The 22,356-nt window shown below is 38.8% G+C and overlaps 35 non-coding genes across 35 annotated transcripts; all 35 read left to right on the top strand.

The window, feature by feature from the left end:
• Positions 1-344: 344 nt before the first annotated feature.
• TRNAK-CUU (transfer RNA lysine (anticodon CUU)) lies at positions 345-417 on the top strand. Its single transcript has one exon. It is a non-coding gene; the product is annotated as a tRNA-Lys (tRNA).
• A 344-nt stretch (positions 418-761) lies between these two features.
• TRNAA-AGC (transfer RNA alanine (anticodon AGC)) lies at positions 762-834 on the top strand. The gene has a single exon. It is a non-coding gene; the product is annotated as a tRNA-Ala (tRNA).
• Positions 835-1,186: 352 nt separating this feature from the next.
• Positions 1,187-1,259, top strand: TRNAK-CUU (transfer RNA lysine (anticodon CUU)). Its single transcript has one exon. It is a non-coding gene; the product is annotated as a tRNA-Lys (tRNA).
• Positions 1,260-2,446: 1,187 nt separating this feature from the next.
• TRNAA-AGC (transfer RNA alanine (anticodon AGC)) lies at positions 2,447-2,519 on the top strand. The gene has a single exon. It is a non-coding gene; the product is annotated as a tRNA-Ala (tRNA).
• Positions 2,520-2,871: 352 nt separating this feature from the next.
• Positions 2,872-2,944, top strand: TRNAK-CUU (transfer RNA lysine (anticodon CUU)). Its single transcript has one exon. It is a non-coding gene; the product is annotated as a tRNA-Lys (tRNA).
• A 344-nt stretch (positions 2,945-3,288) lies between these two features.
• Positions 3,289-3,361, top strand: TRNAA-AGC (transfer RNA alanine (anticodon AGC)). Its single transcript has one exon. It is a non-coding gene; the product is annotated as a tRNA-Ala (tRNA).
• Positions 3,362-3,713: 352 nt separating this feature from the next.
• Positions 3,714-3,786, top strand: TRNAK-CUU (transfer RNA lysine (anticodon CUU)). Its single transcript has one exon. It is a non-coding gene; the product is annotated as a tRNA-Lys (tRNA).
• Positions 3,787-4,130: 344 nt separating this feature from the next.
• Positions 4,131-4,203, top strand: TRNAA-AGC (transfer RNA alanine (anticodon AGC)). Its single transcript has one exon. It is a non-coding gene; the product is annotated as a tRNA-Ala (tRNA).
• Positions 4,204-4,971: 768 nt separating this feature from the next.
• Positions 4,972-5,044, top strand: TRNAA-AGC (transfer RNA alanine (anticodon AGC)). Its single transcript has one exon. It is a non-coding gene; the product is annotated as a tRNA-Ala (tRNA).
• A 352-nt stretch (positions 5,045-5,396) lies between these two features.
• On the top strand, positions 5,397-5,469 carry TRNAK-CUU (transfer RNA lysine (anticodon CUU)). The gene has a single exon. It is a non-coding gene; the product is annotated as a tRNA-Lys (tRNA).
• A 344-nt stretch (positions 5,470-5,813) lies between these two features.
• Positions 5,814-5,886, top strand: TRNAA-AGC (transfer RNA alanine (anticodon AGC)). The gene has a single exon. It is a non-coding gene; the product is annotated as a tRNA-Ala (tRNA).
• A 352-nt stretch (positions 5,887-6,238) lies between these two features.
• TRNAK-CUU (transfer RNA lysine (anticodon CUU)) lies at positions 6,239-6,311 on the top strand. The gene has a single exon. It is a non-coding gene; the product is annotated as a tRNA-Lys (tRNA).
• Positions 6,312-6,655: 344 nt separating this feature from the next.
• On the top strand, positions 6,656-6,728 carry TRNAA-AGC (transfer RNA alanine (anticodon AGC)). The gene has a single exon. It is a non-coding gene; the product is annotated as a tRNA-Ala (tRNA).
• Positions 6,729-7,921: 1,193 nt separating this feature from the next.
• Positions 7,922-7,994, top strand: TRNAK-CUU (transfer RNA lysine (anticodon CUU)). Its single transcript has one exon. It is a non-coding gene; the product is annotated as a tRNA-Lys (tRNA).
• A 344-nt stretch (positions 7,995-8,338) lies between these two features.
• On the top strand, positions 8,339-8,411 carry TRNAA-AGC (transfer RNA alanine (anticodon AGC)). The gene has a single exon. It is a non-coding gene; the product is annotated as a tRNA-Ala (tRNA).
• Positions 8,412-9,179: 768 nt separating this feature from the next.
• Positions 9,180-9,252, top strand: TRNAA-AGC (transfer RNA alanine (anticodon AGC)). The gene has a single exon. It is a non-coding gene; the product is annotated as a tRNA-Ala (tRNA).
• Positions 9,253-11,287: 2,035 nt separating this feature from the next.
• Positions 11,288-11,360, top strand: TRNAK-CUU (transfer RNA lysine (anticodon CUU)). Its single transcript has one exon. It is a non-coding gene; the product is annotated as a tRNA-Lys (tRNA).
• Positions 11,361-11,704: 344 nt separating this feature from the next.
• On the top strand, positions 11,705-11,777 carry TRNAA-AGC (transfer RNA alanine (anticodon AGC)). The gene has a single exon. It is a non-coding gene; the product is annotated as a tRNA-Ala (tRNA).
• Positions 11,778-12,545: 768 nt separating this feature from the next.
• On the top strand, positions 12,546-12,618 carry TRNAA-AGC (transfer RNA alanine (anticodon AGC)). The gene has a single exon. It is a non-coding gene; the product is annotated as a tRNA-Ala (tRNA).
• A 352-nt stretch (positions 12,619-12,970) lies between these two features.
• On the top strand, positions 12,971-13,043 carry TRNAK-CUU (transfer RNA lysine (anticodon CUU)). Its single transcript has one exon. It is a non-coding gene; the product is annotated as a tRNA-Lys (tRNA).
• Positions 13,044-13,387: 344 nt separating this feature from the next.
• Positions 13,388-13,460, top strand: TRNAA-AGC (transfer RNA alanine (anticodon AGC)). The gene has a single exon. It is a non-coding gene; the product is annotated as a tRNA-Ala (tRNA).
• Positions 13,461-13,812: 352 nt separating this feature from the next.
• On the top strand, positions 13,813-13,885 carry TRNAK-CUU (transfer RNA lysine (anticodon CUU)). The gene has a single exon. It is a non-coding gene; the product is annotated as a tRNA-Lys (tRNA).
• A 769-nt stretch (positions 13,886-14,654) lies between these two features.
• Positions 14,655-14,727, top strand: TRNAK-CUU (transfer RNA lysine (anticodon CUU)). The gene has a single exon. It is a non-coding gene; the product is annotated as a tRNA-Lys (tRNA).
• Positions 14,728-15,913: 1,186 nt separating this feature from the next.
• On the top strand, positions 15,914-15,986 carry TRNAA-AGC (transfer RNA alanine (anticodon AGC)). The gene has a single exon. It is a non-coding gene; the product is annotated as a tRNA-Ala (tRNA).
• A 350-nt stretch (positions 15,987-16,336) lies between these two features.
• TRNAK-CUU (transfer RNA lysine (anticodon CUU)) lies at positions 16,337-16,409 on the top strand. Its single transcript has one exon. It is a non-coding gene; the product is annotated as a tRNA-Lys (tRNA).
• A 344-nt stretch (positions 16,410-16,753) lies between these two features.
• TRNAA-AGC (transfer RNA alanine (anticodon AGC)) lies at positions 16,754-16,826 on the top strand. The gene has a single exon. It is a non-coding gene; the product is annotated as a tRNA-Ala (tRNA).
• A 352-nt stretch (positions 16,827-17,178) lies between these two features.
• On the top strand, positions 17,179-17,251 carry TRNAK-CUU (transfer RNA lysine (anticodon CUU)). Its single transcript has one exon. It is a non-coding gene; the product is annotated as a tRNA-Lys (tRNA).
• A 345-nt stretch (positions 17,252-17,596) lies between these two features.
• TRNAA-AGC (transfer RNA alanine (anticodon AGC)) lies at positions 17,597-17,669 on the top strand. The gene has a single exon. It is a non-coding gene; the product is annotated as a tRNA-Ala (tRNA).
• Positions 17,670-18,438: 769 nt separating this feature from the next.
• Positions 18,439-18,511, top strand: TRNAA-AGC (transfer RNA alanine (anticodon AGC)). Its single transcript has one exon. It is a non-coding gene; the product is annotated as a tRNA-Ala (tRNA).
• Positions 18,512-18,863: 352 nt separating this feature from the next.
• On the top strand, positions 18,864-18,936 carry TRNAK-CUU (transfer RNA lysine (anticodon CUU)). Its single transcript has one exon. It is a non-coding gene; the product is annotated as a tRNA-Lys (tRNA).
• Positions 18,937-19,280: 344 nt separating this feature from the next.
• On the top strand, positions 19,281-19,353 carry TRNAA-AGC (transfer RNA alanine (anticodon AGC)). The gene has a single exon. It is a non-coding gene; the product is annotated as a tRNA-Ala (tRNA).
• Positions 19,354-19,705: 352 nt separating this feature from the next.
• TRNAK-CUU (transfer RNA lysine (anticodon CUU)) lies at positions 19,706-19,778 on the top strand. Its single transcript has one exon. It is a non-coding gene; the product is annotated as a tRNA-Lys (tRNA).
• Positions 19,779-20,964: 1,186 nt separating this feature from the next.
• TRNAA-AGC (transfer RNA alanine (anticodon AGC)) lies at positions 20,965-21,037 on the top strand. Its single transcript has one exon. It is a non-coding gene; the product is annotated as a tRNA-Ala (tRNA).
• Positions 21,038-21,805: 768 nt separating this feature from the next.
• Positions 21,806-21,878, top strand: TRNAA-AGC (transfer RNA alanine (anticodon AGC)). Its single transcript has one exon. It is a non-coding gene; the product is annotated as a tRNA-Ala (tRNA).
• A 352-nt stretch (positions 21,879-22,230) lies between these two features.
• Positions 22,231-22,303, top strand: TRNAK-CUU (transfer RNA lysine (anticodon CUU)). The gene has a single exon. It is a non-coding gene; the product is annotated as a tRNA-Lys (tRNA).
• Positions 22,304-22,356: the final 53 nt, after the last annotated feature.

The following is a 22,356-nucleotide window of genomic DNA, read 5'->3' as shown; positions in this document are numbered from 1 at the left end:
TGTACATACATTTTATTTTTAACTTGTCATTGCCAAGCTTGTTGCATAGTAAGAACAGATAAATCACAGATGGCTTTCATATATGGTCACATCATAACAACTAAAGGGGTTTTATCAAAAGGATTTAGGTATTCGTTAGCTTGTGAGAGCAATTTGAGTTCTTATGCAATCTCACAATGACATTTCCACAACTTCCATTTCAATTTTGTCTCATTTTACTTGACACTCTGTCCACTGAGGGATCTATAAATGATAAGTTCCTTGAAAAACGAGAGTTGAGGAATATCCAGGAACTGGTTTTCTTAATGAAAAACGATCAGTTTGCATACTACTTTAAAGAGAGAGCCCGGCTATCTCAGTCGGTAGAGCATGAGACTCTTAATCTCAGGGTCGTGGGTTCGAGCCCCACGTTGGGCGAAAACGAGTAATTTTTGCAGGATTATTTCATTGGCTCTCATAATATGGCAATTAATCTTGCATTAGACATGCAATAACTCCCAAAAATTGTATATCTTTGGTTTCCCATTGGTGGGAAATGTAAATTCAAGATTAGGTAGGGCATTAGTCTAGATTAACATACAGCGATATTACTCCTATTCAAGTACTAAACAGGCCAACCTGAACTGTAAAACATCCCCTAAGTGGAGGTAAGGCATCAGTTAAGAGTAAACTGAACAATCATGTAATGGGCAATTTGACGTCAAATAAAGTGTGGTAGGCATTAACATTACTTTTGAAATGTTATTCTGAGGGAGCCCACAGGGGAATTAGCTCAAATGGTAGAGCGCTCGCTTAGCATGCGAGAGGTAGCGGGATCGATGCCCGCATTCTCCATTCTAAAATGTACATACATTTTATTTTTAACTTGTCATTGCCAAGCTTGTTGCATAGTAAGAACAGATAAATCACAGATGGCTTTCATATATGGTCACATCATAACAACTAAAGTGGTTTTATCAAAAGGGTTTAGGTATTTGTTAGCTTGTGAGAGCAATTTGAGTTCTTATGCAATCTCACAATGACATTTCCACAACTTCCATTTCAATTTTGTCTCATTTTACTTGACACTCTGTCCACTGAGCGATCTATAAATGATAAGTTCCTTGAAAAACGAGAGTTGAGGAATATCCAGGAACTGGTTTTCTTAATGAAAAACGATCAGTTTGCATACTACTTTAAAGAGGGAGCCTGGCTAGCTCAGTCGGTAGAGCATGAAACTCTTAATCTCAGGGTCGTGGGTTCGAGCCCCACGTTGGGCGAAAACAAGTAATTTTTGCAGGATTATTGCATTGGATCTCATAATATGGCAATTAATCTTGCATTAGACATGCAATAACTCCCAAAAATTGTATATCTTTGGTTTCCCATTAGTGGGAAATGTAACTTCAAGATTAGGTAGGGCATTAGTCTAGATTAACATACAGCGATATTACTCCTATTCAAGTACTAAACAGGCCAACCTGAACTGTAAAACATCCCCTAAGTGGAGGTAAGGCATCAGTTAGGAGTGAACTGAACACTCATGTAATGGGCAATTTGACGTCAAATAAAGTGTGGTAGGCATTAGCATTACTTTTGAAATGTTATTCTGAGGGAGCACACAGTGGAAATTAGCTCAAATGGTAGAGCGCTCCCTTAGCATGCGAGAGGTAGCGGGATCGATGCCCGCATTCTCCATTCTAAAATGTACATACATTTTATTTTTAACTTATCATTGCCAAGCTTGTTGCATAGTAAGAAGAGATAAATCACAGATGGCTTTCATATATGGTCACATCATAACAACTAAAGGGGTTTTATCAAAAGGATTTAGGTATTCGTTAGCTTGTGAGAGCAATTTGAGTTCTTATGCAATCTCACAATGACATTTCCACAACTTCCATTTCAATTTTGTCTCATTTTACTTGACACTCTGTCCACTGAGGGATCTATAAATGATAAGTTCCTTGAAAAACAAGAGTTGAGGAATATCCAGGAACTGGTTTTCTTAATGAAAAATGATCAGTTTGCATAATATTTTAAAGAGGGAGCCCGGCTAGCTCAGTCGGTAGAGCATGAGATTCTTAATATCAGGGTCGGAGGTTCGAGCCCCACGTTGGGCGAAAACGAGTAATTTTTGCAGGATTATTGCATTGGATCTCATAATATGGCAGATAATCTTGCATTAGACATGCAATAACTCCCAAAAATTGTATATCTTTGGTTTCCCATTGGTGGGAAATGTAACTTCAAGATTAAGTAGGGCATTAGTCTAGATTAACATACAGCGATATTACTCCTATTCAAGTACTAAACAGGCCAACCTGAACTGTAAAACATCCCCTAAGTGGAGGTAAGGCATCAGTTAGGAGTGAACTGAACACTCATGTAATGGGCAATTTGACGTCAAATAAAGTGTGGTAGGCATTAACATTACTTTTGAAATGTTATTCTGAGGGAGCCCACAGGGGAATTAGCTCAAATGGTAGAGCGCTCGCTTAGCATGCGAGAGGTAGCGGGATCGATGCCCGCATTCTCCATTCTAAAATGTACATACATTTTATTTTTAACTTGTCATTGCCAAGCTTGTTGCATAGTAAGAACAGATAAATCACAGATGGCTTTCATATATGGTCACATCATAACAACTAAAGTGGTTTTATCAAAAGGGTTTAGGTATTCGTTAGCTTGTGAGAGCAATTTGAGTTCTTATGCAATCTCACAATGACATTTCCACAACTTCCATTTCAAATTTGTCTCATTTTACTTGACACTCTGTCCACTGAGGGATCTATAAATGATAAGTTCCTTGAAAAACGAGCGTTGAGGAATATCCAGGAACTGGTTTTCTTAATGAAAAACGATCAGTTTGCATACTACTTTAAAGAGGGAGCCTGGCTAGCTCAGTCGGTAGAGCATGAAACTCTTAATCTCAGGGTCGTGGGTTCGAGCCCCACGTTGGGCGAAAACAAGTAATTTTTGCAGGATTATTGCATTGGATCTCATAATATGGCAATTAATCTTGCATTAGACATGCAATAACTCCCAAAAATTATATATCTTTGGTTTCCCATTGGTGGGAAATGTAACTTCATGATTAGGTAGGGCATTAGTCTAGATTAACATACAGCGATATTACTCCTATTCAAGTACTAAACAGGCCAACCTGAACTGTAAAACATCCCCTAAGTGGAGGTAAGGCATCAGTTAGGAGTGAACTGAACACTCATGTAATGGGCAATTTGACGTCAAATAAAGTGTGGTAGGCATTAACATTACTTTTGAAATGTTATTCAGAGGGAGCCCACTGGGGAATTAGCTCAAATGGTAGAGCGCTCGCTTAGCATGCGAGAGGTAGCGGGATCGATGCCCGCATTCTCCATTCTAAAATGTACATACATTTTATTTTTAACTTGTCATTGCCAAGCTTGTTGCATAGTAAGAACAGATAAATCACAGATGGCTTTCATATATGGTCACATCATAACAACTAAAGTGGTTTTATCAAAAGGGTTTAGGTATTCGTTAGCTTGTGAGAGCAATTTGAGTTCTTATGCAATCTCACAATGACATTTCCACAACTTCCATTTCAATTTTGTCTCATTTTACTTGACACTCTGTCCACTGAGGGATCTATAAATGATAAGTTCCTTGAAAAACGAGCGTTGAGGAATATCCAGGAACTGGTTTTCTTCATGAAAAACGATCAGTTTGCATACTACTTTAAAGAGGGAGCCTGGCTAGCTCAGTCGGTAGAGCATGAAACTCTTAATCTCAGGGTCGTGGGTTCGAGCCCCACGTTGGGCGAAAACAAGTAATTTTTGCAGGATTATTGCATTGGATCTCATAATATGGCAATTAATCTTGCATTAGACATGCAATAACTCCCAAAAATTGTATATCTTTGGTTTCCCATTGGTGGGAAATGTAACTTCAAGATTAGGTAGGGCATTAGTCTAGATTAACATACAGCGATATTACTCCTATTCAAGTACTAAACAGGCCAACCTGAACTGTAAAACATCCCCTAAGTGGAGGTAAGGCATCAGTTAGGAGTGAACTGAACACTCATGTAATGGGCAATTTGACGTCAAATAAAGTGTCGTAGGCATTAACATTACTTTTGAAATGTTATTCTGAGGGAGCACACAGGGGAATTAGCTCAAATGGTAGAGCGCTCGCTTAGCATGCGAGAGGTAGCGGGATCGATGCCCGCATTCTCCATTCTAAAATGTACATACATTTTATTTTTAACTTGTCATTGCCAAGCTTGTTGCATAGTAAGAACAGATAAATCATAGATGGCTTTCATATATGGTCACATCATAACAACTAAAGGGGTTTTATCAAAAGGATTTAGGTATTCGTTAGCTTGTGAGAGCAATTTGAGTTCTTATGCAATCTCACAATGACATTTCCACAACTTCCATTTCAATTTTGTCTCATTTTACTTGACACTCTGTCCACTGAGGGATCTATAAAGAATAAGTTCCTTGAAAAACAAGAGTTGAGGAATATCCAGGAACTGGTTTTCTTAATGAAAAATGATCAGTTTGCATAATATTTTAAGAGGGAGCCCGGCTAGCTCAGTCGGTAGAGCATGAGATTCTTAATCTCAGGGTCGGAGGTTCGAGCCCCACGTTGGGCGAAAACAAGTAATTTTTGCAGGATTATTGCATTGGATCTCATAATATGGCAGATAATCTTGCATTAGACATGCAATAACTCCCAAAAATTGTATATCTTTGGTTTCCCATTGGTGGGAAATGTAACTTCAAGATTAAGTAGGGCATTAGTCTAGATTAACATACAGCGATATTACTCCTATTCAAGTACTAAACAGGCCAACCTGAACTGTAAAACATCCCCTAAGTGGAGGTAAGGCATCAGTTAGGAGTGAACTGAACACTCATGTAATGGGCAATTTGACGTCAAATAAAGTGTGGTAGGCATTAACATTACTTTTGAAATGTTATTCTGAGGGAGCCCACAGGGGAATTAGCTCAAATGGTAGAGCGCTCGCTTAGCATGCGAGAGGTAGCGGGATCGATGCCCGCATTCTCCATTCTAAAATGTACATACATTTTATTTTTAACTTGTCATTGCCAAGCTTGTTGCATAGTAAGAACAGATAAATCACAGATGGCTTTCATATATGGTCACATCATAACAACTAAAGTGGTTTTATCAAAAGGGTTTAGGTATTCGTTAGCTTGTGAGAGCAATTTGAGTTCTTATGCAATCTCACAATGACATTTCCACAACTTCCATTTCAAATTTGTCTCATTTTACTTGACACTCTGTCCACTGAGGGATCTATAAATGATAAGTTCCTTGAAAAACGAGCGTTGAGGAATATCCAGGAACTGGTTTTCTTAATGAAAAACGATCAGTTTGCATACTACTTTAAAGAGGGAGCCTGGCTAGCTCAGTCGGTAGAGCATGAAACTCTTAATCTCAGGGTCGTGGGTTCGAGCCCCACGTTGGGCGAAAACAAGTAATTTTTGCAGGATTATTGCATTGGATCTCATAATATGGCAATTAATCTTGCATTAGACATGCAATAACTCCCAAAAATTATATATCTTTGGTTTCCCATTGGTGGGAAATGTAACTTCATGATTAGGTAGGGCATTAGTCTAGATTAACATACAGCGATATTACTCCTATTCAAGTACTAAACAGGCCAACCTGAACTGTAAAACATCCCCTAAGTGGAGGTAAGGCATCAGTTAGGAGTGAACTGAACACTCATGTAATGGGCAATTTGACGTCAAATAAAGTGTGGTAGGCATTAACATTACTTTTGAAATGTTATTCAGAGGGAGCCCACTGGGGAATTAGCTCAAATGGTAGAGCGCTCGCTTAGCATGCGAGAGGTAGCGGGATCGATGCCCGCATTCTCCATTCTAAAATGTACATACATTTTATTTTTAACTTGTCATTGCCAAGCTTGTTGCATAGTAAGAACAGATAAATCACAGATGGCTTTCATATATGGTCACATCATAACAACTAAAGTGGTTTTATCAAAAGGGTTTAGGTATTCGTTAGCTTGTGAGAGCAATTTGAGTTCTTATGCAATCTCACAATGACATTTCCACAACTTCCATTTCAATTTTGTCTCATTTTACTTGACACTCTGTCCACTGAGGGATCTATAAATGATAAGTTCCTTGAAAAACGAGCGTTGAGGAATATCCAGGAACTGGTTTTCTTCATGAAAAACGATCAGTTTGCATACTACTTTAAAGAGGGAGCCTGGCTAGCTCAGTCGGTAGAGCATGAAACTCTTAATCTCAGGGTCGTGGGTTCGAGCCCCACGTTGGGCGAAAACAAGTAATTTTTGCAGGATTATTGCATTGGATCTCATAATATGGCAATTAATCTTGCATTAGACATGCAATAACTCCCAAAAATTGTATATCTTTGGTTTCCCATTGGTGGGAAATGTAACTTCAAGATTAGGTAGGGCATTAGTCTAGATTAACATACAGCGATATTACTCCTATTCAAGTACTAAACAGGCCAACCTGAACTGTAAAACATCCCCTAAGTGGAGGTAAGGCATCAGTTAGGAGTGAACTGAACACTCATGTAATGGGCAATTTGACGTCAAATAAAGTGTCGTAGGCATTAACATTACTTTTGAAATGTTATTCTGAGGGAGCACACAGGGGAATTAGCTCAAATGGTAGAGCGCTCGCTTAGCATGCGAGAGGTAGCGGGATCGATGCCCGCATTCTCCATTCTAAAATGTACATACATTTTATTTTTAACTTGTCATTGCCAAGCTTGTTGCATAGTAAGAACAGATAAATCATAGATGGCTTTCATATATGGTCACATCATAACAACTAAAGGGGTTTTATCAAAAGGATTTAGGTATTCGTTAGCTTGTGAGAGCAATTTGAGTTCTTATGCAATCTCACAATGACATTTCCACAACTTCCATTTCAATTTTGTCTCATTTTACTTGACACTCTGTCCACTGAGGGATCTATAAAGAATAAGTTCCTTGAAAAACAAGAGTTGAGGAATATCCAGGAACTGGTTTTCTTAATGAAAAATGATCAGTTTGCATAATATTTTAAGAGGGAGCCCGGCTAGCTCAGTCGGTAGAGCATGAGATTCTTAATCTCAGGGTCGGAGGTTCGAGCCCCACGTTGGGCGAAAACAAGTAATTTTTGCAGGATTATTGCATTGGATCTCATAATATGGCAATTAATCTTGCATTAGACATGCAATAACTCCCAAAAATTGTATATCTTTGGTTTCCCATTGGTGGGAAATGTAACTTCAAGATTAGGTAGGGCATTAGTCTAGATTAACATACAGCGATATTACTCCTATTCAAGTACTAAACAGGCCAACCTGAACTGTAAAACATCCCCTAAGTGGAGGTAAGGCATCAGTTAGGAGTGAACTGAACACTCATGTAATGGGCAATTTGACGTCAAATAAAGTGTGGTAGGCATTAACATTACTTTTGAAATGTTATTCTGAGGGAGCACACAGGGGAATTAGCTCAAATGTTAGAGCGCTCGCTTAGCATGCGAGAGGTAGCGGGATCGATGCCCGCATTCTCCATTCTAAAATGTGCATACATTTTATTTTTAACTTGTCATTGCCAAGCTTGTTGCATAGTAAGAACAGATAAATCACAGATGGCTTTCATATATGGTCACATCATAACAACTAAAGGGGTTTTATCAAAAGGGTTTAGGTATTCGTTAGCTTGTGAGAGCAATTTGAGTTCTTATGCAATCTCACAATGACATTTCCACAACTTCCATTTCAATTTTGTCTCATTTTACTTGACACTCTGTCCACTGAGGGATCTATAAATGATAAGTTCCTTGAAAAACGAGCGTTGAGGAATATCCAGGAACTGGTTGTCTTAATGAAAAACGATCAGTTTGCATACTACTTTAAAGAGGGAGCCTGGCTAGCTCAGTCGGTAGAGCATGAAACTCTTAATCTCAGGGTCGTGGGTTCGAGCCCCACGTTGGGCGAAAACAAGTAATTTTTGCAGGATTATTGCATTGGATCTCATAATATGGCAATTAATCTTGCATTAGACATGCAATAACTCCCAAAAATTGTATATCTTTGGTTTCCCATTGGTGGGAAATGTAACTTCAAGATTAGGTAGGGCATTAGTCTAGATTAACATACAGCGATATTACTCCTATTCAAGTACTAAACAGGCCAACCTGAACTGTAAAACATCCCCTAAGTGGAGGTAAGGCATCAGTTAGGAGTGAACTGAACACTCATGTAATGGGCAATTTGACGTCAAATAAAGTGTGGTAGGCATTAACATTACTTTTGAAATGTTATTCTGAGGGAGCACACAGGGGAATTAGCTCAAATGGTAGAGCGCTCGCTTAGCATGCGAGAGGTAGCGGGATCGATGCCCGCATTCTCCATTCTAAAATGTACATACATTTTATTTTTAACTTGTCATTGCCAAGCTTGTTGCATAGTAAGAACAGATAAATCATAGATGGCTTTCATATATGGTCACATCATAACAACTAAAGGGGTTTTATCAAAAGGATTTAGGTATTCGTTAGCTTGTGAGAGCAATTTGAGTTCTTATGCAATCTCACAATGACATTTCCACAACTTCCATTTCAATTTTGTCTCATTTTACTTGACACTCTGTCCACTGAGGGATCTATAAAGAATAAGTTCCTTGAAAAACAAGAGTTGAGGAATATCCAGGAACTGGTTTTCTTAATGAAAAATGATCAGTTTGCATAATATTTTAAGAGGGAGCCCGGCTAGCTCAGTCGGTAGAGCATGAGATTCTTAATCTCAGGGTCGGAGGTTCGAGCCCCACGTTGGGCGAAAACGAGTAATTTTTGCAGGATTATTGCATTGGATCTCATAATATGGCAATTAATCTTGCATTAGACATGCAATAACTCCCAAAAATTGTATATCTTTGGTTTCCCATTGGTGGGAAATGTAACTTCAAGATTAGGTAGGGCATTAGTCTAGATTAACATACAGCGATATTACTCCTATTCAAGTACTAAACAGGCCAACCTGAACTGTAAAACATCCCCTAAGTGGAGGTAAGGCATCAGTTAGGAGTGAACTGAACACTCATGTAATGGGCAATTTGACGTCAAATAAAGTGTGGTAGGCATTAACATTACTTTTGAAATGTTATTCAGAGGGAGCCCACTGGGGAATTAGCTCAAATGGTAGAGCGCTCGCTTAGCATGCGAGAGGTAGCGGGATCGATGCCCGCATTCTCCATTCTAAAATGTACATACATTTTATTTTTAACTTGTCATTGCCAAGCTTGTTGCATAGTAAGAACAGATAAATCACAGATGGCTTTCATATATGGTCACATCATAACAACTAAAGTGGTTTTATCAAAAGGGTTTAGGTATTCGTTAGCTTGTGAGAGCAATTTGAGTTCTTATGCAATCTCACAATGACATTTCCACAACTTCCATTTCAATTTTGTCTCATTTTACTTGACACTCTGTCCACTGAGGGATCTATAAATGATAAGTTCCTTGAAAAACGAGCGTTGAGGAATATCCAGGAACTGGTTTTCTTCATGAAAAACGATCAGTTTGCATACTACTTTAAAGAGGGAGCCTGGCTAGCTCAGTCGGTTGAGCATGAAACTCTTAATCTCAGGGTCGTGGGTTCGAGCCCCACGTTGGGCGAAAACAAGTAATTTTTGCAGGATTATTGCATTGGATCTCATAATATGGCAATTAATCTTGCATTAGACATGCAATAACTCCCAAAAATTGTATATCTTTGGTTTCCCATTGGTGGGAAATGTAACTTCAAGATTAGGTAGGGCATTAGTCTAGATTAACATACAGCGATATTACTCCTATTCAAGTACTAAACAGGCCAACCTGAACTGTAAAACATCCCCTAAGTGGAGGTAAGGCATCAGTTAGGAGTGAACTGAACACTCATGTAATGGGCAATTTGACGTCAAATAAAGTGTCGTAGGCATTAACATTACTTTTGAAATGTTATTCTGAGGGAGCACACAGGGGAATTAGCTCAAATGGTAGAGCGCTCGCTTAGCATGCGAGAGGTAGCTGGATCGATGCCCGCATTCTCCATTCTAAAATGTACATACATTTTATTTTTAACTTGTCATTGCCAAGCTTGTTGCATAGTAAGAACAGATAAATCATAGATGGCTTTCATATATGGTCACATCATAACAACTAAAGGGGTTTTATCAAAAGGATTTAGGTATTCGTTAGCTTGTGAGAGCAATTTGAGTTCTTATGCAATCTCACAATGACATTTCCACAACTTCCATTTCAATTTTGTCTCATTTTACTTGACACTCTGTCCACTGAGGGATCTATAAAGAATAAGTTCCTTGAAAAACAAGAGTTGAGGAATATCCAGGAACTGGTTTTCTTAATGAAAAATGATCAGTTTGCATAATATTTTAAGAGGGAGCCCGGCTAGCTCAGTCGGTAGAGCATGAGATTCTTAATCTCAGGGTCGGAGGTTCGAGCCCCACGTTGGGCGAAAACAAGTAATTTTTGCAGGATTATTGCATTGGATCTCATAATATGGCAATTAATCTTGCATTAGACATGCAATAACTCCCAAAAATTGTATATCTTTGGTTTCCCATTGGTGGGAAATGTAACTTCAAGATTAGGTAGGGCATTAGTCTAGATTAACATACAGCGATATTACTCCTATTCAAGTACTAAACAGGCCAACCTGAACTGTAAAACATCCCCTAAGTGGAGGTAAGGCATCAGTTAGGAGTGAACTGAACACTCATGTAATGGGCAATTTGACGTCAAATAAAGTGTGGTAGGCATTAACATTACTTTTGAAATGTTATTCTGAGGGAGCACACAGGGGAATTAGCTCAAATGTTAGAGCGCTCGCTTAGCATGCGAGAGGTAGCGGGATCGATGCCCGCATTCTCCATTCTAAAATGTGCATACATTTTATTTTTAACTTGTCATTGCCAAGCTTGTTGCATAGTAAGAACAGATAAATCACAGATGGCTTTCATATATGGTCACATCATAACAACTAAAGGGGTTTTATCAAAAGGGTTTAGGTATTCGTTAGCTTGTGAGAGCAATTTGAGTTCTTATGCAATCTCACAATGACATTTCCACAACTTCCATTTCAATTTTGTCTCATTTTACTTGACACTCTGTCCACTGAGGGATCTATAAATGATAAGTTCCTTGAAAAACGAGCGTTGAGGAATATCCAGGAACTGGTTTTCTTAATGAAAAACGATCAGTTTGCATACTACTTTAAAGAGGGAGCCTGGCTAGCTCAGTCGGTAGAGCATGAAACTCTTAATCTCAGGGTCGTGGGTTCGAGCCCCACGTTGGGCGAAAACAAGTAATTTTTGCAGGATTATTGCATTGGATCTCATAATATGGCAATTAATCTTGCATTAGACATGCAATAACTCCCAAAAATTGTATATCTTTGGTTTCCCATTGGTGGGAAATGTAACTTCAAGATTAGGTAGGGCATTAGTCTAGATTAACATACAGCGATATTACTCCTATTCAAGTACTAAACAGGCCAACCTGAACTGTAAAACATCCCCTAAGTGGAGGTAAGGCATCAGTTAGGAGTGAACTGAACACTCATGTAATGGGCAATTTGACGTCAAATAAAGTGTGGTAGGCATTAACATTACTTTTGAAATGTTATTCTGAGGGAGCACACAGGGGAATTAGCTCAAATGGTAGAGCGCTCGCTTAGCATGCGAGAGGTAGCGGGATCGATGCCCGCATTCTCCATTCTAAAATGTACATACATTTTATTTTTAACTTGTCATTGCCAAGCTTGTTGCATAGTAAGAACAGATAAATCATAGATGGCTTTCATATATGGTCACATCATAACAACTAAAGGGGTTTTATCAAAAGGATTTAGGTATTCGTTAGCTTGTGAGAGCAATTTGAGTTCTTATGCAATCTCACAATGACATTTCCACAACTTCCATTTCAATTTTGTCTCATTTTACTTGACACTCTGTCCACTGAGGGATCTATAAAGAATAAGTTCCTTGAAAAACAAGAGTTGAGGAATATCCAGGAACTGGTTTTCTTAATGAAAAATGATCAGTTTGCATAATATTTTAAGAGGGAGCCCGGCTAGCTCAGTCGGTAGAGCATGAGATTCTTAATCTCAGGGTCGGAGGTTCGAGCCCCACGTTGGGCGAAAACGAGTAATTTTTGCAGGATTATTGCATTGGATCTCATAATATGGCAATTAATCTTGCATTAGACATGCAATAACTCCCAAAAATTGTATATCTTTGGTTTCCCATTGGTGGGAAATGTAACTTCAAGATTAGGTAGGGCATTAGTCTAGATTAACATACAGCGATATTACTCCTATTCAAGTACTAAACAGGCCAACCTGAACTGTAAAACATCCCCTAAGTGGAGGTAAGGCATCAGTTAGGAGTGAACTGAACACTCATGTAATGGGCAATTTGACGTCAAATAAAGTGTGGTAGGCATTAACATTACTTTTGAAATGTTATTCAGAGGGAGCCCACTGGGGAATTAGCTCAAATGGTAGAGCGCTCGCTTAGCATGCGAGAGGTAGCGGGATCGATGCCCGCATTCTCCATTCTAAAATGTACATACATTTTATTTTTAACTTGTCATTGCCAAGCTTGTTGCATAGTAAGAACAGATAAATCACAGATGGCTTTCATATATGGTCACATCATAACAACTAAAGTGGTTTTATCAAAAGGGTTTAGGTATTCGTTAGCTTGTGAGAGCAATTTAAGTTCTTATGCAATCTCACAATGACATTTCCACAACTTCCATTTCAATTTTGTCTCATTTTACTTGACACTCTGTCCACTGAGGGATCTATAAATGATAAGTTCCTTGAAAAACGAGCGTTGAGGAATATCCAGGAACTGGTTTTCTTAATGAAAAACGATCAGTTTGCATACTACTTTAAAGAGGGAGCCTGGCTAGCTCAGTCGGTAGAGCATGAAACTCTTAATCTCAGGGTCGTGGGTTCGAGCCCCACGTTGGGCAAAAACGAGTAATTTTTGCAGGATTATTGCATTGGATCTCATAATATGGCAATTAATCTTGCATTAGACATGCAATAACTCCCAAAAATTGTATATCTTTGGTTTCCCATTGGTGGGAAATGTAACTTCAAGATTAGGTAGGGCATTAGTCTAGATTAACATACAGCGATATTACTCCTATTCAAGTACTAAACAGGCCAACCTGAACTGTAAAACATCCCCTAAGTGGAGGTAAGGCATCAGTTAGGAGTGAACTGAACACTCATGTAATGGGCAATTTGACGTCAAATAAAGTGTGGTAGGCATTAACATTACTTTTGAAATGTTATTCGGAGGGAGCACACAGGGGAATTAGCTCAAATGGTAGAGCGCTCGCTTAGCATGCGAGAGGTAGCGGGATCGATGCCCGCATTCTCCATTCTAAAATGTACATACATTTTATTTTTAACTTGTCATTGCCAAGCTTGTTGCATAGTAAGAACAGATAAATCACAGATGGCTTTCATATATGGTCACATCATAACAACTAAAGTGGTTTTATCAAAAGGGTTTAGGTATTCGTTAGCTTGTGAGAGCAATTTGAGTTCTTATGCAATCTCACAATGACATTTCCACAACTTCCATTTCAATTTTGTCTCATTTTACTTGACACTCTGTCCACTGAGGGATCTATAAATGATAAGTTCCTTGAAAAACGAGAGTTGAGGAATATCCAGGAACTGGCTTTCTTAATGAAAAACGATCAGTTTGCATACTACTTTAAAGAGGGAGCCCGGCTAGCTCAGTCGGTAGAGCATGAGACTCTTAATCTCAGGGTCGTGGGTTTGAGCCCCACGTTGGGCGAAAACAAGTAATTTTTGCAGGATTATTGCATTGGATCTCATAATATGGCAATTAATCTTGCATTAGACATGCAATAACTCCCAAAAATTGTATATCTTTGGTTTCCCATTGGTGGGAAATGTAACTTCAAGATTAGGTAGGGCATTAGTCTAGATTAACATACAGCGATATTACTCCTATTCAAGTACTAAACAGGCCAACCTGAACTGTAAAAGATCCCCTAAGTGGAGGTAAGGCATCAGTTAGGAGTGAACTGAACACTCATGTATTGGGCAATTTGACGTCAAATAAAGTGTGGTAGGCATTAACATTACTTTTGAAATGTTATTCTGAGGGAGCACACAGGGGAATTAGCTCAAATGTTAGAGCGCTCGCTTAGCATGCGAGAGGTAGCGGGATCGATGCCCGCATTCTCCATTCTAAAATGTGCATACATTTTATTTTTAACTTGTCATTGCCAAGCTTGTTGCATAGTAAGAACAGATAAATCACAGATGGCTTTCATATATGGTCACATCATAACAACTAAAGGGGTTTTATCAAAAGGGTTTAGGTATTCGTTAGCTTGTGAGAGCAATTTGAGTTCTTATGCAATCTCACAATGACATTTCCACAACTTCCATTTCAATTTTGTCTCATTTTACTTGACACTCTGTCCACTGAGGGATCTATAAATGATAAGTTCCTTGAAAAACGAGAGTTGAGGAATATCCAGGAACTGGTTTTCTTAATGAAAAACGATCAGTTTGCATACTACTTTAAAGAGGGAGCCCGGCTAGCTCAGTCGGTAGAGCATGAAACTCTTAATCTCAGGGTCGTGGGTTCGAGCCCCACGTTGGGCGAAAACAAGTAATTTTTGCAGGATTATTGCATTGGATCTCATAATATGGCAATTAATCTTGGATTAGAAATGCAATAACTCCCAAAAATTGTATATCTTTGGTTTCCCATTGGTGGGAAATGTAACTTCAAAATTAGGTAGGGCATTAGTCTAGATTAACATACAGCGATATTACTACTATTCAAGTACTAAACAGGCCAACCTGAACTGTAAAACATCCCCTAAGTGGAGGTAAGGCATCAGTTAGGAGTGAACTGAACACTCATGTAATGGGCAATTTGACGTCAAATAAAGTGTGGTAGGCATTAACATTACTTTTGGAATGTTATTCTGAGGGAGCCCACAGGGGAATTAGCTCAAATGGTAGAGCGCTTGCTTAGCATGCGAGAGGTAGTGGGATCGATGCCCGCATTCTCCATTCTAAAATGTACATACATTTTATTTTTAACTTGTCATTGCCAAGCTTGTTGCATAGTAAGAACAGATAAATCACAGATGGCTTTCATATATGGTCACATCATAACAACTAAAGGGGTTTTATCAAAAGGGTTTAGGTATTCGTTAGCTTGTGAGAGCAATTTGAGTTCTTATGCAATCTCACAATGACATTTCCACACACTTCCATTTCAATTTTGTCTCATTTTACTTGACACTCTGTCCACTGAGGGATCTATAAATGATAAGTTCCTTGAAAAACGAGAGTTGAGGAATATCCAGGAACTGGTTTTCTTAATGAAAAACGATCAGTTTGCATACTACTTTAAAGAGGGATCCCGCTAGCTCAGTCGGTAGAGCATGAAACTCTTAATCTCAGGGTCGTGGGTTCGAGCCCCACATTGGGCGAAAACAAGTAATTTTTGCAGGATTATTGCATTGGATCTCATAATATGGCAATTAATCTTGCATTAGACATGCAATAACTCCCAAAAATTGTATATCTTTGGTTTCCCATTGGTGGGAAATGTAACTTCAAGATTAGGTAGGGCATTAGTCTAGATTAACATACAGCGATATTACTCCTATTCAAGTACTAAACAGGCCAACCTGAACTGTAAAACATCCCCTAAGTGGAGGTAAGGCATCAGTTAGGAGTGAACTGAACACTCATGTAATGGGCAATTTGACGTCAAATAAAGTGTGGTAGGCATTAACATTACTTTTGAAATGTTATTCTGAGGGAGCCCACAGGGGAATTAGCTCAAATGGTAGAGCGCTCGCTTAGCATGCGAGAGGTAGCGGGATCGATGCCCGCATTCTCCATTCTAAAATGTACATACATTTTATTTTTAACTTGTCATTGCCAAGCTTGTTGCATAGTAAGAACAGATAAATCACAGATGGCTTTCATATATGGTCACATCATAACAACTAAAGTGGTTTTATCAAAAGGGTTTAGGTATTCGTTAGCTTGTGAGAGCAATTTGAGTTCTTATGCAATCTCACAATGACATTTCCACAACTTCCATTTCAATTTTGTCTCATTTAACTTGACACTGTCCACTGAGGGATCTATAAATGATAAGTTCCTTGAAAAACGAGAGTTGAGGAATATCCAGGAACTGGTTTTCTTAATGAAAAACGATCAGTTTGCATACTACTGTAAAGAGAGAGCCCGGCTAGCTCAGTCTGTAGAGCATGAGACTCTTAATCTCAGGGGCGTGGGTTCGAGCCCCACGTTGGGCAAAAACGAGTAATTTATGCAGGATTATTTCATTGGCTCTCATAATATGGCAATTAATCTTGCATTAGACATGCAATAACTCCCAAAAATTGTATATCTTTGGTTTCCCATTGGTGGGAAATGTAACTTCAAGATTAGGTAGGGCATTAGTCTAGATTAACATACAGCGATATTACTCCTATTCAAGTACTAAACAGGCCAACCTGAACTGTAAAACATCCCCTGAGTGGAGGTAAGGCATCAGTTAGGAGTGAACTGAACACTCATGTAATGGGCAATTTGACGTCAAATAAAGTGTGGTAGGCATTAACATTACTTTTGAAATGTTATTCTGAGAGAGCACACAGGGGAATTAGCTCAAATGGTAGAGCGCTCGCTTAGCATGCGAGAGGTAGCGGGATCGATGCCCGCATTCTCCATTCTAAAATGTACATACATTTTATTTTTAACTTGTCATTGCCAAGCTTGTTGCATAGTAAGAACAGATAAATCACAGATGGCTTTCATATATGGTCACATCATAACAACTAAAGGGGTTTTATCAAAAGGGTTTAGGTATTCGTTAGCTTGTGAGAGGAATTTGAGTTCTTATGCAATCTCACAATGACATTTCCACAACTTCCATTTCAATTTTGTCTCATTTTACTTGACACTCTGTCCACTGAGGGATCTATAAATGATAAGTTCCTTGAAAAACGAGAGTTGAGGAATATCCAGGAACTGGTTTTCTTAATGAAAAACGACCAGTTTTCATACTACTTTAAAGAGGGAGCCCGGCTAGCTCAGTCGGTAGAGCATGAGACTCTTAATCTCAGGGTCGTGGGTTCGAGCCCCACGTTGGGCGAAAACAAGTAATTTTTTTCAGGATTATTGCATTGGATCTCATAATATGGCAATTAATCTTGCATTAGACATGCAATAACTCCCAAAAATTGTATATCTTTGGTTTCCCATTGGTGGGAAATGTAACTTCAAGATTAGGTAGGGCATTAGTCTAGATTAACATACAGCGATATTACTCCTATTCAAGTACTAAACAGGCCAACCTGAACTGTAAAACATCCCCTAAGTGGAGGTAAGGCATCAGTTAGGAGTGAACTGAACACTCATGTAATGGGCAATTTGACGTCAAATAAAGTGTGGTAGGCATTAACATTACTTTTGAAATGTTATTCTGAGGGAGCACACAGGGGAATTAGCTCAAATGGTAGAGCGCTCGCTTAGCATGCGAGAGGTAGCGGGATCGATGCCCGCATTCTCCATTCTAAAATTTACATACATTTTATTTTTAACTTGTCATTGCCAAGCTTGTTGCATAGTAAGAACAGATAAATCACAGATGGCTTTCATATATGGTCACATCATAACAACTAAAGTGGTTTTATCAAAAGGGTTTAGGTATTCGTTAGCTTGTGAGAGCAATTTGAGTTCTTATGCAATCTCACAATGACATTTCCACAACTTCCATTTCAATTTTGTCTCATTTTACTTGACACTCTGTCCACTGAGGGATCTATAAATGATAAGTTCCTTGAAAAACGAGAGTTGAGGAATATCCAGGAACTGGTTTTCTTAATGAAAAACGACCAGTTTTCATACTACTTTAAAGAGGGAGCCAGGCTAGCTCAGTCGGTAGAGCATGAAACTCTTAATCTCAGGGTCGTGGGTTCGAGCCCCACGTTGGGCGAAAACAAGTAATTTTTGCAGGATTATTGCATTGGATCTCATAATATGGCAATTAATCTTGCATTAGACATGCAATAACTCCCAAAAATTGTATATCTTTGGTTTCCCATTGGTGGGAAATGTAACTTCAAGATTAGGTAGGGCATTAGTCTAGATTAACATACAGCGATATTACTCCTATTCAAGTACTAAACAGGCCAACCTGAACTGTAAAACATCCCCTAAGTGGAGGTAAGGCATCAGTTAGGAGTGAACTGAACACTCATGTAATGGGCAATTTGACGTCAAATAAAGTGTGGTAGGCATTAACATTACTTTTGAAATGTTATTCTGATGGAGCACACAGGGGAATTAGCTCAAATGGTAGAGCGCTCGCTTAGCATGCGAGAGGTAGCGGGATCGATGCCCGCATTCTCCATTCTAAAATGTACATACATTTTATTTTTAACTTGTCACTGCCAAGCTTGTTGCATAGTAAGAACAGATAAATCACAGATGGCTTTCATATATGGTCACATCATAACAACTAAAGGGGTTTTATCAAAAGGGTTTAGGTATTCGTTAGCTTGTGAGAGCAATTTGAGTTCTTATGCAATCTCACAATGACATTTCCACAACTTCCATTTCAATTTTGTCTCATTTTACTTGACACTCTGTCCACTGAGGGATCTATAAATGATAAGTTCCTTGAAAAACGAGAGTTGAGGAATATCCAGGAACTGGTTTTCTTAATGAAAAACGATCAGTTTGCATACTACTTTAAAGAGGGAGCCCGGCTAGCTCAGTCGGTAGAGCATGAAACTCTTAATCTCAGGGTCGTGGGTTCGAGCCCCACGTTGGGCGAAAACAAGTAATTTTTGCAGGATTATTGCATTGGATCTCATAATATGGCAATTAATCTTGCATTAGACATGCAATAACTCCCAAAAATTGTATATCTTTGGTTTCCCATTGGTGGGAAATGTAACTTCAAGATTAGGTAGGGCATTAGTCTAGATTAACATACAGCGATATTACTCCTATTCAAGTACTAAACAGGCCAACCTGAACTGTAAAACATCCCCTAAGTGGAGGTAAGGCATCAGTTAGGAGTGAACTGAACACTCATGTAATGGGCAATTTGACGTCAAATAAAGTGTGGTAGGCATTAACATTACTTTTGAAATGTTATTCTGATGGAGCACACAGGGGAATTAGCTCAAATGGTAGAGCGCTCGCTTAGCATGCGAGGGGTAGCGGGATCGATGCCCGCATTCTCCATTCTAAAATGTACATACATTTTATTTTTAACTTGTCACTGCCAAGCTTGTTGCATAGTAAGAACAGATAAATCACAGATGGCTTTCATATATGGTCACATCATAACAACTAAAGGGGTTTTATCAAAAGGGTTTAGGTATTCGTTAGCTTGTGAGAGGAATTTGAGTTCTTATGCAATCTCACAATGACATTTCCACAACTTCCATTTCAATTTTGTCTCATTTTACTTGACACTCTGTCCACTGAGGGATCTATAAATGATAAGTTCCTTGAAAAACGAGAGTTGAGGAATATCCAGGAACTGGTTTTCTTAATGAAAAACGACCAGTTTTCATACTACTTTAAAGAGGGAGCCCAGCTAGCTCAGTCGGTAGAGCATGAGACTCTTAATCTCAGGGTCGTGGGTTCGAGCCCCACGTTGGGCGAAAACAAGTAATTTTTTTCAGGATTATTGAATTGGATCTCATAATATGGCAATTAATCTTGCATTAGACATGCAATAACTCCCAAAAATTGTATATCTTTGGTTTCCCATTGGTGGGAGATGTAACTTCAAGATTAGGTAGGGCATTAGTCTAGATTAACATACAGCGATATTACTCCTATTCAAGTACTTAACAGGCCAACCTGAACTGTAAAACATCCCCTAAGTGGAGGTAAGGCATCAGTTAGGTGTGAACTGAACACTCATGTAATGGGCAATTTGACATCAAATAAAGTGTGGTAGGCATTACCATTACTTTTGAAATGTTATTCTGAGTGAGCACACAGAGGAATTAGCTCAAATGGTAGAGCGCTCGCTTAGCATGCGAGAGGTAGCGGGATCGATGCCCGCATTCTCCATTCTAAAATTTACATACATTTTATTTTTAACTTGTCATTGCCAAGCTTGTTGCATAGTAAGAACAGATAAATCACAGATGGCTTTCATATATGGTCACATCATAACAACTAAAGTGGTTTTATCAAAAGGGTTTAGGTATTCGTTAGCTTGTGAGAGCAATTTGAGTTCTTATGCAATCTCACAATGACATTTCCACAACTTCCATTTCAATTTTGTCTCATTTTACTTGACACTCTGTCCACTGAGGGATCTATAAATGATAAGTTCCTTGAAAAACGAGAGTTGAGGAATATCCAGGAACTGGTTTTCTTAATGAAAAACGATCAGTTTGCATACTACTTTAAAGAGGGATCCCGCTAGCTCAGTCGGTAGAGCATGAAACTCTTAATCTCAGGGTCGTGGGTTCGAGCCCCACGTTGGGCGAAAACAAGTAATTTTTGCAGGATTATTGCATTGGATCTCATAATATGGCAATTAATCTTGCATTAGACATGCAATAACTCCCAAAAATTGTATATCTTTGGTTTCCCATTGGTGGGAAATGTAACTTCAAGATTAGGTAGGGCATTAGTCTAGATTAACATACAGCGATATTACTCCTATTCAAGTACTAAACAGGCCAACCTGAACTGTAAAACATCCCCTAAGTGGAGGTAAGGCATCAGTTAGGAGTGAACTGAACACTCATGTAATGGGCAATTTGACGTCAAATAAAGTGTGGTAGGCATTAACATTACTTTTGAAATGTTATTCTGATGGAGCACACAGGGGAATTAGCTCAAATGGTAGAGCGCTCGCTTAGCATGCGAGAGGTAGCGGGATCGATGCCCGCATTCTCCATTCTAAAATGTACATACATTTTATTTTTAACTTGTCACTGCCAAGCTTGTTGCATAGTAAGAACAGATAAATCACAGATGGCTTTCATATATGGTCACATCATAACAACTAAAGGGGTTCTATCAAAAGGGTTTAGGTATTCGTTAGCTTGTGAGAGCAATTTGAGTTCTTATGCAATCTCACAATGACATTTCCACAACTTCCATTTCAATTTTGTCTCATTTTACTTGACACTCTGTCCACTGAGGGATCTATAAATGATAAGTTCCTTGAAAAACGAGAGTTGAGGAATATCCAGGAACTGGTTTTCTTAATGAAAAACGATCAGTTTGCATACTACTTTAAAGAGGGATCCCGCTAGCTCAGTCGGTAGAGCATGAAACTCTTAATCTCAGGGTCGTGGGTTTGAGCCCCACGTTGGGCGAAAACAAGTAATTTTTGCAGGATTATTGCATTGGATCTCATAATATGGCAATTAATCTTGCATTAGACATGCAATAACTCCCAAAAATTGTATATCTTTGGTTTCCCATTGGTGGGAAATGTAACTTCAAGATTAGGTAGGGCATTAGTCTAGATTAACATACAGCGATATTACTCCTATTCAAGTACTAAACAGGCCAACCTGAACTGTAAAACATCCCCTAAGTGGAGGTAAGGCATCAGTTAGGAGTGAACTGAACACTCATGTAATGGGCAATTTGACGTCAAATAAAGTGTGGTAGGCATTAACATTACTTTTGAAATGTTATTCTGATGGAGCACACAGGGGAATTAGCTCAAATGGTAGAGCGCTCGCTTAGCATGCGAGAGGTAGCGGGATCGATGCCCGCATTCTCCATTCTAAAATGTACATACATTTTATTTTTAACTTGTCACTGCCAAGCTTGTTGCATAGTAAGAACAGATAAATCACAGATGGCTTTCATATATGGTCACATCATAACAACTAAAGGGGTTTTATCAAAAGGGTTTAGGTATTCGTTAGCTTGTGAGAGGAATTTGAGTTCTTATGCAATCTCACAATGACATTTCCACAACTTCCATTTCAATTTTGTCTCATTTTACTTGACACTCTGTCCACTGAGGGATCTATAAATGATAAGTTCCTTGAAAAACGAGAGTTGAGGAATATCCAGGAACTGGTTTTCTTAATGAAAAACGACCAGTTTTCATACTACTTTAAAGAGGGAGCCCGGCTAGCTCAGTCGGTAGAGCATGAGACTCTTAATCTCAGGGTCGTGGGTTCGAGCCCCACGTTGGGCGAAAACAAGTAATTTTTTTCAGGATTATTGCATTGGATCTCATAATATGGCAAT

This window comes from Lissotriton helveticus, chromosome 1_2 (assembly GCF_964261635.1).
Source record: "Lissotriton helveticus chromosome 1_2, aLisHel1.1, whole genome shotgun sequence".
Taxonomy (NCBI): domain Eukaryota; kingdom Metazoa; phylum Chordata; class Amphibia; order Caudata; family Salamandridae; genus Lissotriton; species Lissotriton helveticus.
Note: the sequence above shows the minus strand (reverse complement) of the source record. Positions and strands in the feature narration are given on the sequence as shown.